The sequence below is a fragment of the Megascapheus bottae genome, chromosome 2 (genome assembly GCF_031878675.1).
Source record: "Megascapheus bottae isolate mThoBot1 chromosome 2, mThoBot2.hap1, whole genome shotgun sequence".
NCBI lineage: Eukaryota > Metazoa > Chordata > Mammalia > Rodentia > Geomyidae > Megascapheus > Megascapheus bottae.
In genome coordinates, this window is record NC_143510.1 from 78,106,916 (window position 1) to 78,122,130 (window position 15,215).

A 15,215-nucleotide genomic window follows, 5' to 3' on the forward strand; every position below is an offset into this window, starting at 1 on the left:
TGCCCAGACTCTGCGTGCATGCTCCATGACTGACAAAAAAAAAATTCCTTCCTCCTTTATGTTAGTTTCCTCAAGTATTATGCTAGAGAGATAAAACATAACTACAGTTAGATTTTTCTTTCTAAAAAAACATCTTGGTATACATTATTCCCTGCTCAAGACAGGTTTCTGTTTACCTTTCTGTTTCTTTATTTGACACAATCTTATGGTAAGTTTCTTAATGGTTTAATGTCATTTTGTTTTTGTCTGTTGTGGGGCTTGAACTCAAGACCTGGGCAGAGATCTCTGTCAGAAACAGAGATGACTGAGTTGAACCTTGCTTTGTTTGTGCTCTAGACTTGTACCTCTGCTCAATGTCTAACAGACTTTTCAAGCAAAAAAAAAAATCCAAGATGAAACTATTTCATTCTTAAATCTGCTTTTTCTTTTTGTCACAAGGAAAACACATTAAATCTGCTTTTTCTTAAGTAAATTATGTATTTATCCTTCTACTATTCAAGCTTAAACATTCCTCCTCCTCCTCCTCCTCCTCCTCCTCCTCCTCCTCCTCCTCCTCCTCCTCCTCCTCCTCCTCCTTCTTCTTCTTTGTATTGGATCTGGTGCTTGAACTCAAGGCCTGAGAACTTCCTCTGGGTTTTCTTTTATTTCTTCTTGTTCTTGTTGTTGTTGTCATTCCCCCCACCCTCCTTTTTCTTCTTTTTGTTTTAATAATTCATGGGGCTTGAACTCAGGGTCTGGGTGCTGTCCCTGAGCTTTTCTTGCTTAAGTACTCTATCACTTTGAACCACAGCACCACTTTCAGTTGTGGTTAACTGGAGATAAGAGTCTCACAGACATTTCTGCCTGGGTTCATTTTGAACTGTGATCCTCAGATTTCAACCTCCTGAGTTGCTAGAATTACAGACATGAGTCACCACTGCCCAGCTTCTCTGAGTATTTTTGCTCATGGCTAGTGCACTACCATTTGAGCTATGCCCTACTCCTGGCCTTTTGATGTGTAACTGGAGATATGAATCTCATAGACTTTCACACCTGGGGTGGCTTGGAACAGCAATCCTCAGATCTCAGCTTTCTCAGTATCTAGGATTACTGGTGTGAGTCACCAGTATCCTGCTCTAAAACATTATTGATTTTTCTTTTTTGCCAGTCCTGGGACTTGAACTCAGGGCATGAGCACTGTCTCTGAGATTCTTTTGCTCAAATCTAGCACTCTACTGCTTGAGCTATAGCACTACTTCCAGTTTTTTCTGTTTATGTGGTACTGAGGAATAGAACCCAGGGCTTCATGCATGCTAGACAAGCACTTTACCATTAAGCCACATTCCCAACCACATATTTGTTTTAGTGGCACTCTGTCACTTGAGTCCTGACCCCTAAGTCATTCCTCCAAATCTCTGTGTTCTATGTTGCTAGGATTACAGCCATGAGTCCCCACTTTTGGCTAGAGTCAGCTGTATAAACAGTAGATCAAGCTGAGCCCTAAAAAATAAAAAAGCTTGAGGCCAGCAGTTTGGCCTTGTGGTAGAATGGTTGCCTAACATGCATGAAGACCTGGGTTTGATTCCTCAGTACCACATACATAGAAAAAGCTGGACATGGTGCTGTGGTTCATGTGGTAGAGCTCTAGCCTTGAGAAAACCCAAGGATAGTGACTGGGCCCTGAGTTCAAGCCCCAGGACTGGCAAAAGAAGAAAAAGTCATTGACAAGCTCCAGGACTGGCACACATATGCATATGCATGTGTGCATACCCCTCCCCTCCAAACAAATCAATCAACACCCTCAGTAAACCAGATCATGTGTCTTCCCTCTAATTGCTACTCATCATTACCTAGGCTAAGTTCTAAACTCCTACAAGGGTCTCATGTTCTGACTTCCTTTGCTTCACTGCTCTTTTTGCTGTTTGTATTTCAGATAGTCTGAGTGTGTTCTAATTTAGGGAACATTCTACTTGCTGTTCCTTTTAATAAGAATATTTTCTCCCACTATTTATATAGTTGCTGTCTTCTCTTTGTGTAGTAATCAGCTTCAGTAATATCCCTTCACAAAGGCCTTCCCTGACCATCTTGTTTTAGGGAGCTATCGCTACACCATCACATTTGTTAGGTGTACTCATTCTGTGTCTTTCTGCCCCATGCATCCATAGTAGAGGCTTGGTTGCTCCAGCTTTTGGGAGTGCTGTTGGCAGACAGGCTTCTGCTGTCAGCCTCAACAGGAATTATTTCAGCCACAGAGAATTGATTTACATGCCCCTTCTTAGGGAGGCCCACATCCTGTGGATACATAGACATTTGTCTACCTCTGTCCAACTTGGCATGACACAGAATGGAGAACGCATTCTGGCATTCTTTGTGGGGTTGCCTGAGGCTGTTGTTGGCAGCTAGGTTTCTCTCTCTGTTTACTTCTAGTTCCTTCTCCCTTCCGCTAATATTGATCCCTCAAATACGCCTTACTACACATCATGCTTACTTAAATTCTGTGTCAGTATTGTTTCTTAATAGCAATGAAGTCTTGTTTCCTTTCTGCTGTTAAAAATGGTTCAGAATTATTTTACTGATTTGTTTCTAGGCTTATTGCTTGTTTCTTCTAGAGTGAAAGCTAAAGGGGTATAGGGCTTATCTGACTATACTTCAGTCTTGTTTCTCCTGTGCCCTGAAGAGAGTGATACATCATTATCATCATCAAAGCACAAAGTCAGTATTTGAAACCAGGCAATCTGAGTCTAGATTCTATAATTAACCACTCTATTAATGCTACGTATGTTTTTATCCACTTAATTTTTATTATAAAGATAATATACAGAGGGATTACAATTGCATGAGTCAGGTAATGAGTATATTTTCTTTTTTTTTTTTGCCAGTTCTGGGCTTGAACTCAGGGCCTGAGCACTGTCCTTGGACTTTCTCAAGGTTAGAGCTCTACCACTTGAGCCTCAGCAGCACTTCCGGCTTTTTCTATGTATGTGGTACCGAGGAATCAAACCCGGGTCTTCATGCATGCTAGGCAAGCACTTTAACCACTAGGCCAAACTCCCGGGCCAGTGAGTATATTTTCTTGTGCCCAGTGCCTTCCCTTCTTTCAATCTCCGTTGGTCCCTCCCTCCTATCCCCAGCCATGAGTGGTATAGTTTATTTTCATCAGTGTCCAGTTCCTCATGTCTGCATCTTAAATACCTTCCTTATGTAAATACATATATATATTTAAATAGGAGACATTTAATGAATGTGTGCTGAATGACTAAATAAATACATAGTGCATAAGCTTTTCTAATCTGGGGAGTTCACCTCTTTATTCACTTTGTAAATATTTTTTGAACACTTTTGATATGCTATACGTGATGATATACATTAGGAATACAATGGAATCTCTGCCCTCAAAGACCTTGTTCAATTTACTAGGAGACCATAAACTATATGTGAATATAAATATAGTATTAAAATAGTTACTTGCTATCATTCCTATCCAGAATGTTTGGTTTACTTTTCAAGCAATCAGAGTATTACCCATACCTGTTTGAATAATGTACAGTGTTAAGCAACAGGACCATGATCACAGTCTTTGCTACACTTAGTGGTGTGTGTGTGTGTGTGTTTGTGTGTGTGTGTGTGTGTGTGTGTGTTGCTTGAACTCAGGGCCTAAGCACTTTCCCTTAGCTTTTTCCACTAAAAATTCATGTCCTACCATTTGAGCCCCAGCTCACAGACTTTTCTTTCCTGGCTGGCTTAAAACTGCACTCCTTAGGGGAGTCGAGGTCCGCGGCCTAGTCATGCAAGCTAGAGCTAGGGGCCTGTGGAAACATGAAGAGGATAAACAACTGTATGAAGAGTGATGAACAAGTCCTGGAAGAGCTGGAAACAGAAGGAGAGAGGCAGCTGAAAAGCCTCCTTCAGCATCAGCTTGACACTTCTGTCTCCATTGAGGAATGTGTCTCCAAGAAAGAGAGCTTTGCTCCTGGTATTATGTACAAGCCCTTTAGCAAGGAAGCAGCTGGGATTATGACTTTGTCCCAATTCCATACACTGCAGGAAAAGGACCAGGAAACTGCTTCTCTCAGGGAACTAGGCCTTAGTGAAATAGAAATCTTGATCTGGAAGAGCCATGTTTCAGAAGAAAAGACTAAGGGCAACTCCTGAAGCAATAGAGAATCGCCTCCAAGATATTGAAGAAAGGATCTCAGAGCGCCAATGCAACCTTTGCTTGCCACAAAGATTTTCAAAAAGCAAACAACTGACCAGAAGAGAAATGGAAATAGAAAAGTCTTTATTTTCAGGGTGCTGATCAACACTCCTTCCTTAAGGCTCTTTATTACCAAGCACACCACAAAAAGACAAGAGCAGACAAGTACATGACTTCAATGAAGAGGAAGATAATATTAGGCACAAAAGATGAATCCTGAAAGAACAGAGATGATCCCATGAACAACCTGGAAAATTTTTACCAAGAGGTGATAATGAAAAAACATCTTGAAGAGTTCCAACTTATGAGAGGTGAACCCCTTGCTTCCCACTCCCTGGTCTCAGCTACATCAGTGAGTGATAGTGCCACAGCTGAGAACTCGTCATTACTCCAGGATGAGGGGAATCAGGCAACACAGGGAAAAGGTCCCAGTCTCCATGTGGCAAAAATTATTGATTTTTCACCTGAGCAGTGTTGGACTGGGCCTAAGAAGCTGACAGAGCCAATAGAGTTTGTCCCAGAAGATGAAATCCAGAGAAATCGTTTGTCCGAGGAAGAGATCTGAAACATTCCTATGTTTTCTTCATATAATCCAGGGAAACCGAACAAGGTGTTATACCTGAAGAACCTTAGCCCTCGAGTGACAGATAGAGACCTTATCTCATTATTCGCCCGCTTCCAGGAGAAAAATGGACCTCCAATTGAATTCCAAATGATGACTGGAAGAATGAAGGGACAAGCTTTCATCACCTTTCCCAATGAGGAAATAGCATTTCAAGCATTGCATCGAGTAAATGGATATAACCTGCATGGGAAAATATTGGTGATAGAGTTTGGAAAGAACAAAAAGGAACAATTAGATCTCAAGGCTGCTTCTCTTGCATCATCTTCAGACAATACAGGCAGTCGTAAAGAAGTCAGTACTTATATATAATCAATGTGCATGTATATTTACATATGCACATGTTCTAGCTGGATGGTCTTTTTGGCATGAGAATCTTGATTCTAGAATTTATGTATGGTAGAAATACCTTTGGGAGTGAAAAAGGAGAAATTAGAGAGCAAGAAATTAGAAAAAGAATTTCAGCTTTTGAAAATAATTGGTGGGAAATATTTTCTTTTATTTCTTTTTTGTCATTGTTGTTTTTTGCCAGTTTTGGGGGTTAAACTCAGGGCCTAAGCACTGCCCTTGGGCTTTGTCAAGGCTAGTCCTCTACCACTTGAGCCACAGAACCACTTCTGGCTTCTTCGGTGTATGTGGTACCAAGTAATCGAATCCAGGGGTTTGTGCATGCTAAGCAAGCACTCTACCACTAGGCCAAACTCCTGGCCCTGGTAGGAAATATTTTCTATAATCAAATACTATATAGGACATGTACTATACTGAGTATTAAGGGCAATACACAGAATATTATTTTCACTGAACATAGGATTATTTTTGAGGATTTAAAATTTTTTTTTTTACCATTTTCTGGAGTCTTAAACTATTTACTCCAAGAATAACATTCTTCCAGAATTGCTTTCTACCTGTAAAACTTTAAGAAAATAATTAAATGTTGAAATATTTATTTACTGGAACACAATAATCTATAATTTTATCCAACTAATGAATAAAAGACCTAAATATCAATCTGTGCTGTTATATCAAAGCTATAGGTGAGTTGCCATGTTTAATGAATACTTCTCCATTTCAGTTCTCAGAGCCTTCAAAAAGCTGTATATTTTTCTAATTAAATCTTTTAGATCAAAATATTGGTGTTTTCATGACCATTTAAAGCTAGATACCATTGAGTAAGCGTTGATTCAAAGCAATAAACATTAAGCAAATGTCTGATATGTGTTAAATATTAGGTATGTGGATTCTAGAAGAGTGCCATGCTTACAAATAGTACTAAATGTCATGGGGAAAAAGTTCTCTAGAAGAGAGACAGCCTATCAAAAATCCTATACTTATTTGTTTATGATTGTTGAAGAATAGAAAGACAATATGGTATAGAAGAATTGGTGCCAATCGTAGAGTCAGACATCCCTGTGAAATTCATGGCCCACCCATGGCACTAAACTTGGCAGTTCAATTAATGTAAACTTCAGTTTCTCATCTACCTACTTATGTTGTGAGGGTTAGATGAGATATTTTCCAAGGTGAGGAACATAAAGAAAATAGAATGTGTAAAATTGACAGAATGCAGGATATCTGATAGAGCATTAGGAACTCTAATGTATGTTATGAAAGTGACAGAAAGAGACGATGTTACAGAAAAATAGCGCAAGAAACACTAGCTATAAACATTTTTAATTTGATGAGAAACACAAATCTGATTTCTCATTAGTAACAGTAGCTGTAGGCCTGATCTAATCCCACCTAACTCAGGAGATTAAGACAGCAGGGTTGCTTGAGGCCTAGAGTTTGAGACCAACCTGTGAAACACAGTGAGACCCTGTCTCCAAAAAACAAAACAAAAGCAAAAAGCAGATAAAGGGATTGTAAGTGTGATTTTAGAGTATTTGCAGTACTAAGATAATATATTCAAAATGCTTAGAGAAAAATAACTAATTTATGAACCTATATACAATAAAACTAATTTTGTAAAAATGAAGATAAAGTAAATGTTCCCGTGTAACAAAAAACTCTTGCTAGGTCACAGTGTCAGCTCCCGAGTCTGCACTGTGTCCCTGGCTGGTCAGTTCACCATCTACTTCCCCAATAAATTCACCTTTTTATATAAAAAAAAAAAAAAAACTCTTGCTAGCCAGCCTCAGCCTCATAGGACATAAAAAGGAACTTTTTGATCGAAAGCAAGTGACTTGAGTCAGTAATTTGACTCTACATACAAAAAGAAACAGAGAAAGGTAATTATAGGAGACAAGCAATGCATTTTCCTTTATTCTCTTGAATAGTTTTAATTGTATATGGTTATATATTTATAGGTATTTTGTTTGGCATGTAATATATGTGATAAGAGGACAAAAAGAAGGTAGATGGACATAGTGATGTATTTTACTAAAGAAATAACATATAGTACTTAAGTTCATAGGAACAAATAGAAAAAATAAGGAGAAAGATTAATTTTAATATAATTTTATTGTTATTATTAAGGTGTTGTACAGAGGGATTACCATCCCACGATTCAGGTAATGCATACATTTCTCTTTTGGACAGTGTCACTCCTTCACTCCCCTCCCCCATTTCCCCTTTCTGTCCTTGCCCACATATACTTCATATACTTCATTTTCCAAATAATGTATATTGATTACCATGATTGAATTTGTTCACCCTTTCTCCTTCCTTTTCTGCACTTTTCCTTATCACCTCCCTTAGAAACAGAAAAAGGAAAATAGCACATCAAACACTACCATCACCACCACCACCAATTTGTTTTGACAAATAGTACTTTAAATGTTCGGGAAAGTTATGTCTTTAAGATTAATTTTTAAGGGGGTGAGAGTTTTGCCTAGTGGTACAGTGCTTGCCTAGCATGTACGAAGCCCTGGGTTTAATTCCTAGGAACCACATACATAGAAGTGGTGCTGTGGCTCAAGTGGTAGGGCTGTAGACTTGAGAAAGCCCAAGGACAGTGTTCAGGCGCTGAGTTCAAGCCCAGGACTGGGAATATATATATTAAATACTATCTTCAAAAGACAGAATTATATTAAGAAATAGATCTAATAACTAAATATATAAAATGAGTAATAAAAAAGAATCCACACGAAGCCCAGACTCACATGACTTCTGAGGTAACACTATAACCCCCCCCCCAAAATACAATTTAGTCACAAACTCCTCCCCCAATACAATAGGGAACATATCTGACACCTTATACAGCATTGAATCCCAGGAATATGCTCAGTGAAAGTTACAAATGACTACGTATGATCTGATTTCATTTATATAAAGTGTCCAGTTGGCAAATATATGGGATACTATTTGTTTGGAATGGGAAGGAAAGGAATAGAAATGATTGGGGACAATAGTAAAGTCTATGAGTTTTCTTGAGAATTTGATGAAAGTGTTCTAAAATTGTGCCAAATGAACACATAGCATTCATATACTAAAATTGTATAGTATATAACAAATGCAAAATATAGGAAGTTGGATATTAATAAATATCCATCAGTTGGAAAATGAGTAACTCCACTTACTTTGTATCCATTAAAATAACATATCACATCTATGAATATATTCTTGCCTAAATTCCCAATAGTTTGCATTAATTTAAAAATTAATGAAAGGATGGAAAGGGCATACTGATCAAGATACTTTATACTCAGAACCTGATATGTTTAAAGAAAATTGTAAATCTTTTGGAAATAAAATTTCGTAGACTGAAAGTAGGCTTTCACTTTGTGAAAATTTTAGGGTGGTACAATTTTAAGTAGTTTTTACTTTTTTTCAGTATTTTAATTGAAAAAAATTTACTCTTACTATGACATGGCTTCCAGAATATTTGTCAGACATTATCTGACTTTACTCAGGACAACTCCTATTTCTTTTTTTTTTTTTTTTTTTTTTTTTTTTGCCAGTCCTGGGCTGGAGCTCAGGGCCTGAGCACTGTCCTTGGACTTTCTCAAGGCTAGAGCTCTACCACTTGAGCCTCAGCACCACTTCTGGCTTTTTTCTATGTATGTGGTACCTAGGAATCGAACCCAGGTCTTCATGCATGTTAGGCAAGCACTTTAACCACTAGGCCAAACTCCCGGCCCAACTCCTATTTCTTTGATATGCTATACTACCCACTTAGGATTTTAACTACTCTTTTAAATATAGTTTAAGAGATAAAAAGAGGTACCTCTTTTACATGTTACCCAGGGACATAGGTTTTTCAGCTAGACTTTCCAGAAGGAACTGTTTCCTGTTGGGTGGAAAATCTCATTCTGCCCTATGCTAGATCAGCAAACCACTAATAATGGAGAAAAATAAATATAAAGAAAACTTTTCAAATGGTGCATTGATACAGAAACTGTGTGTAACCATTGAAATTCTGCTCAGCAATAAAAACTAATTACCATCTATGCAACAACTCAAATGAATCTTAAATGCATTTTGCTAAGTAAAAGAATCCAGGCTCAAAGGCTACTTACTGTTTGATTCCTTGTATATATTCTAGGAAAGACAAAACAATAGGAATGAATATGGGAGTAACATTGATGTATCCTGTGACTACAGAGTTGTAGCATTAGGAATTTGTTTGAATGATGGTAATTTTCTGAGTTTATGCACTTGTCAAAACTCATAGAATTGTAAATTAAAAGAGGACTCTTCCTGTTGTAAGTTTTTCAATAAATGTAATTTTAATGAAAAAAAAAAAAACCTGCACTCCTTAGATCTCAGCCTCCGGAGTAGCTAAAATTACAGGTAATCTGAGACACCAGCATCTGGCAGTGTGGCTTTATTTTTTCATATTTAAGTCTATTTCTCAGCCTTCATACTATGGAGAGAGAGAGAGAGAAATGGTGATGGTGAAAAGATTCTCATCTCTTATTCTCTTAGTGACAAAGAAGAGAATGGAGTTTATGAAGCTTCTGGGGACAAGGTTGACTCAATGCAAGAAGGGTGACCAGGCTCATTGTTCCAGGTCTCAGTTACATGTGTTTTGGGATATATTCCAGAGGACTGGTAGGAACAGATTCAAAGGGAGCCAGAGTAGTTGTCCTTCCTGCAGACTGAACAGATATATGTTAAGGAAGAAATTCTTAATGAAGACTAGGAGCCTAGAACTGTGGTGTTCAGACCTGGGCCGTGCTTTTGCTATTTCTCTTACTATCTATCATAGTAGTTCCTTCCTTGAGCATTTTGCCTCTTATGTGGAAAATGGGAATAATGACAGCATCTGCTTCACAGATGTACATCAAATTGTTGGGGCCATAATACACAGACAGCAGTTTTAAGAGAAAACAACAGTATCTGGATTTCAGAGAAGTTTGAACATCTGAGTTTTCACAGATGTTATATACCGCAGCATAAAGTTCTATCCCATCTACCCAGGGGAATTCAAAACCTGAAAAATGGTGACAAAGATAATTCTAATAATTTCATTCAAGACTTCCTCTGCATTATTTGTAGTTTATTTGTAACATGTCTCCCAGTCTGTCACTTAACTGCTTATTGTTTGTATTTTCTTCCCAGCCAGGTCTCTATTGGTTAGTGCTTGAATTGTATCCATCTTTCTTCTTTTTCTACCCTCTTTATTCCAAACTATTGAAAAGAAATGCTGGATGTGTGACATAGTGAAGAAATAGTTTCTCTTTGTAGAGTGTAATAAGGCTTCCTGTCATGTTTTCAAGATCAATGTTTCTGACTTCTTCTAGCAACAGTTACCAAAATCTGTACCCATTAAAAACTGCTTCCTATTGATAGATTGTTTATATTTCTTTCCTTTTTCTTTTCTTGTTTGCCTTAAAAAATCAAATCAAAATAAAAACCTGTGACTCTGTAGACATAATGTTTTATTTCATAAATTAATATGTTTCTATTACATACTAACCCTTAGCCTAATTTTGATTAAGTTCTAAATACTAAGTCCCAGTGATTGTAAATAGAGATTCCCTCCTTGAACACTTGTTTGTTAAACTTGTCATTTGAAATATGATGTAAAAATCAACGTTAATAAATTCTTTAATAAAAAAAGAAAAAAAACTCCAACAAAAATTGTACTCATAAAAGTAAAATAATACCTATAGATATTTAGAAAAAAAATCAAATCAAAGCTGGATCCAGTAAACTACAAAAAAAAAAAGTTTAAGCGTAACTATGACTTAAGTAGTAGAGCACTAGCATTGAGCAAAAGAAGCTCAGGGACAGTGCCAGACCCTGAGTTCAAGCTCCAAGGCCAGCACAAATAAATAAATAAGCAAATAAATAAAATCAACTTATTTTGTTTTTATTTTTATTATTCTCATTCTCATTTCCCTTATAAAGAAAGAAGTAGGCAAAGAAATATTGGACTGTAAGAAAGAGGGAAGTCTTCTTAACTAGAGTCAGAGGTATGAAAGAGAGTTTCAAGGTTGATTCAGGCAGGAGTGATATGAGCATGTCTTTGGACCTAGAAAAGGTCACAAGGACATTGGTCTTGCTAGACCCTAAATGGAATGAATGCTTCCTTTACAATAGCCAGATGTACTTACAGATATGGATTTTAACGCCCGAGGAATAAAATATTTTTAGTAGTTCCATTATTCAATTTATCTACTTAAAATCGTAACATTTTCCATACAGGCTTTAAAAAGAATGGACTATAAGTAATACATATAAGGAATAGGCTAAGAATAGGCTAAGAAAATGGCTTTAAGTAAAACATTACTTTTGAAAGTCTAATTTTTGTACTACATAAATGGCCAATTAAATACAATTCTCTTGCTGTGATTATGGCTTTGACTATTTCTTCTTTTAGTTCTTCCAATTTTTACTTTGCATATTTTGAAGCATTATTATTGGATTCTTTTAATATCTTCCTGGCATATTGACTCTTTTATTGTTCCAAGTTATATTTCTTTTTTTATTAAAGAATTTAACATTGATTTTTACATCAAATTTCAAATATTTTTCAATAATACCCAGTTGCATTTGATTGGCTGTGCTCTGGAATAGCAATGTTTACCTAAGGTTGAGAATCTGTCATTATCCAAAGCCTGAGGATAATTCACACAATCCTAGAATGATCTCTTTATACAATCAACTCTCAGCTTACAAGAATTTATTGAAATAATTACAAGACTTTGGTTTATTAAATGCACAAAGTACACATGGATGGTGCTAGAGTTTGGACATGAGTGGAGAGACTTGAATTCTTTTGCAGCTGGAATGTGCTGGAACTTCCCAACAGCTTGAAAGAATGCCTAGAATTTCTATTATGGTCACTGTTATTTCTCACAGAAACAAGTGAATCTTCATGGGCTACTTGATAGGATTAGGGGAGCCCACAACTCACTTATAAGAAGCAAAGCTTCCCAAGCTCCATACCTTGGATGGGTGAGGAACTCTGTTTTTTTCCACATAGACAAGTCGACAACCATTCCAACAGCAAGATTCATGAGCACAGCACAGAGCAGGATTCTGTCAGTAGAGAGAGGAAGGATTCTGCTGCTTCCCTCCAGGCATTAGATGTAATTAAAAAAAAAACTCCTCCTTTGTGGCCATTATCTAATTATAACTACTTTCCATTCCAAAGAATTTAGTCATTTTTGCTTTCAGATAGTCTGAAATAGTTGTGTGTTGAAGGGCCATGTTTAGTACATTCAGGATAATGGCATCTACTATATTGAATTTGCCCTTTGATGATGAAAGAGAATATTTCTTTTAAATCATTTCAGGCATCAAGTGCTTGATAAATATGTCCACAGTGTGGAGAAAGAACAGGGAATGTTATAGTTATTTAATGATGCCTTCCCCCACTCCGCCCTGTAAAGCTCTATTTTGTGGGACTCACTGCTATGCCACATAGGCAGGTTCTAGGAAGTAGGTGTTAGTGAATGAAAATTTAGAGTCCTAAGAAGGGAATGTAGTGTTTTAAGTCAGCATTAAAGTTATAGAAGATAGGATCTGATGATCTATAGATTTGAAAACATGGCTTTGGTAGCTGTGTGGTCTTGGGAAGGTTTCTTTACTGCTCTTAATCCCACACTCCTTGTATGTAAAATGAGAGGATAATACTTCAGAAGTTGTTCTGCTGATTTGATTAACTGAGATCATGACTGCAATAATGTTTGGAACTCCTGGTACTTCCTCTCCTATTCCTCATCTCAATAAAATTATCATGGGATTTACATATTGGACAGTCTTTTCTATGGGAGAATTAGAAAGGGCAAATATCTAATGCCACAAAATAGGTTCTAAATTATTCTTCATGTGTTATAATATTTATTCATTTTCATAAATGTTATTTTATTTTCTGTGTAAAAAAAGGTAAAAAAAAAAACGTGGTGGCTCATACCTGCAATCCTAGCTACTCAGGAGGCTGAGATCTGAGGATCGCCATTCAGAGACAGCCCGGGCACTAAAGTCTGTGAGACTCTTATTTCCAGTTAATCACCAGAAAACCAAAAGTGGCACTGTGGCTTAAGGGGCAGGGCAGTAGCCTTGAACCGAAAAGCTCAGGGACAATGCCCAGGCCAAGAGTTCAAGTCCCATGATCAACAACAAAAAAAGGTAAAAATATTTCATAAAGATACTGAATCCTGAAAAATGAACTTCTTAAATAGCAATCACCCAGTTCTAGAAGGATAATATTTGGGTTAAGTGAAAATGCTCTATATGGCAGTTCTTAAACTTAATTAAATGTGTGAGATTTGGGGGCTACAAATTAGATGTACTTATAAATACTGTTCGAAAATATCTTCAGTATTTTTACTTCAAATGAATATAACATTTACCAGAGGCAGAGACCATGCTGATAAAAACTATCTAGTTTTGTATTTTTCGTTGTTATCAAAAGCTCTGTAGGTCACTGAAAGGCAGTTCATGTAGTAGGTCAGAGAGCTTTTGTGTGCAGGACAGGAGTTCTGATGTTAAGAAATACTGTTTATAAGTCGGTGGCTCATGCCTGTAATCCTAGCTACTCAGGAGGCTGAGATCTAAGGATCAAGGTTCAAAGCCAGCCTGACCACAAAAGGACCTGAGACTCTTATTTCCAATTAACCCCTAGAAAACAGGAAGTGGGGCTTGACTCTAGGGTGGGGTGGTAGCCTTGAGCTGAAGAGCTCAGGGACAGCGCCCAGGCTGAGTTCAAGCCCCCATAACCCACAAAGAGAGAGAGAGAGAGAGAGAGAGAGAGAGAGAGAGAGAGAGAGAGAGAGAGAGAGAGAGAGAGAGAGAGAGAGAGAGAGAGAGAGAGAGAGATACTGTTTACAGTGAAGCAAGTCATACATATTTTCTTGGTTTTGATATCCTATATTTTGCTTCTTATTTGCAAGAATGAGAAAAGAAAAATGTGGTCTGTATGTATATTCATATTACTTGTGTCTTGAGTCCTCATTTCTGAGAGAGGGAGTGAGATTATCTTCATGCTGTCCATTTCCAAGGTCACTGCTTCCCCCCTACACCTCTCACTTACTTCTTGAGCCTTTCTGGGGGTGGGGATGGTAGTGGTGGTAAAACGGAGTGTGTGAGCAGGGCTGGCACTGCCTACAAGGAAATTAGGAAACTGTCCAGGCAGCCTGATTTATGAGGCATTGAAAGGCACATCTGACCAAAAATATCTTCTCCACTGGCCTGCCACCAGTGCCCAAGATTCTCATGATTAGAATCACCCATTAAAGCTTTCTGCAGACATGCATGGCTTCTTTGGGGTCATAAAGCATTGTGGGGAAATTGGGAAATAGGAAATGGGAAAATGCCTCATTTGAATTATTCTACTTTTATCAAACTATCAATATTTTGGTCTGGAGAAACATTGACAGGTTAAGTTCTGTTTAATACTAGAGGGAAAGGTAATTATTTATATTTTGTTTGGTATCTTAGTTTGATTCCAAAACAATATGAAGCCCAGAACATGAAAGAAGATGGCCCTAAGTGAATTGAGAAGTTAGGGCTTCAAAGACAAATTTTAGGTACGTAACAGCTTAATTCCAGGCTGAGAAATAAGTATAAATTGTTAGAGATATAGCCTTTTAGCATTTTCATTCTTTTTTTTGATCAGTTGTGGTCCTTGAACTCTTCAGCTCAAGGCTACTGCCTTACCCCTTGAGCCACAGTTCCACTTCCAACATTTTCATTCTTAAATACCTTACATATTCCTTTTTTTCAGTGCTAGGGATTAAAATTATGGCTTTGTGCAGTCTGTGCAAATGTTCTCACATTAACCATGTACCTGTAGCATTGGTAACTTAGTTCTTATCCCCATAACAGGACTAAGAATTGTTATTCATGAAATCATATTTGTGTCAAAGGTCAAATAGATTTATGACTAGTTTAAGATATATCTGCAGGGACAGAGCTAATGGATAATTCTTTGGATATATGGATCTACTGCAAAGTAGTGTCTTAGAGCAAGATTTCTCAGTCTTGTCTGTGCCCCACCTATACCTGAGTTGTCACCAATACTAACTA

The 15,215-nt window shown here is 37.4% G+C and overlaps 1 protein-coding gene and 1 pseudogene across 1 annotated transcript in view; both read left to right on the forward strand.

Moving 5' to 3' along the window:
• LOC150067367 (uncharacterized) overlaps positions 1–15,215 on the forward strand; it is a 135,838-nt gene that overhangs the window by 47,670 nt on the left and 72,953 nt on the right. The window lies entirely within an intron of this gene.
• LOC150067368 (RNA-binding protein 41 pseudogene) lies at positions 3,796–5,108 on the forward strand (annotated as a pseudogene).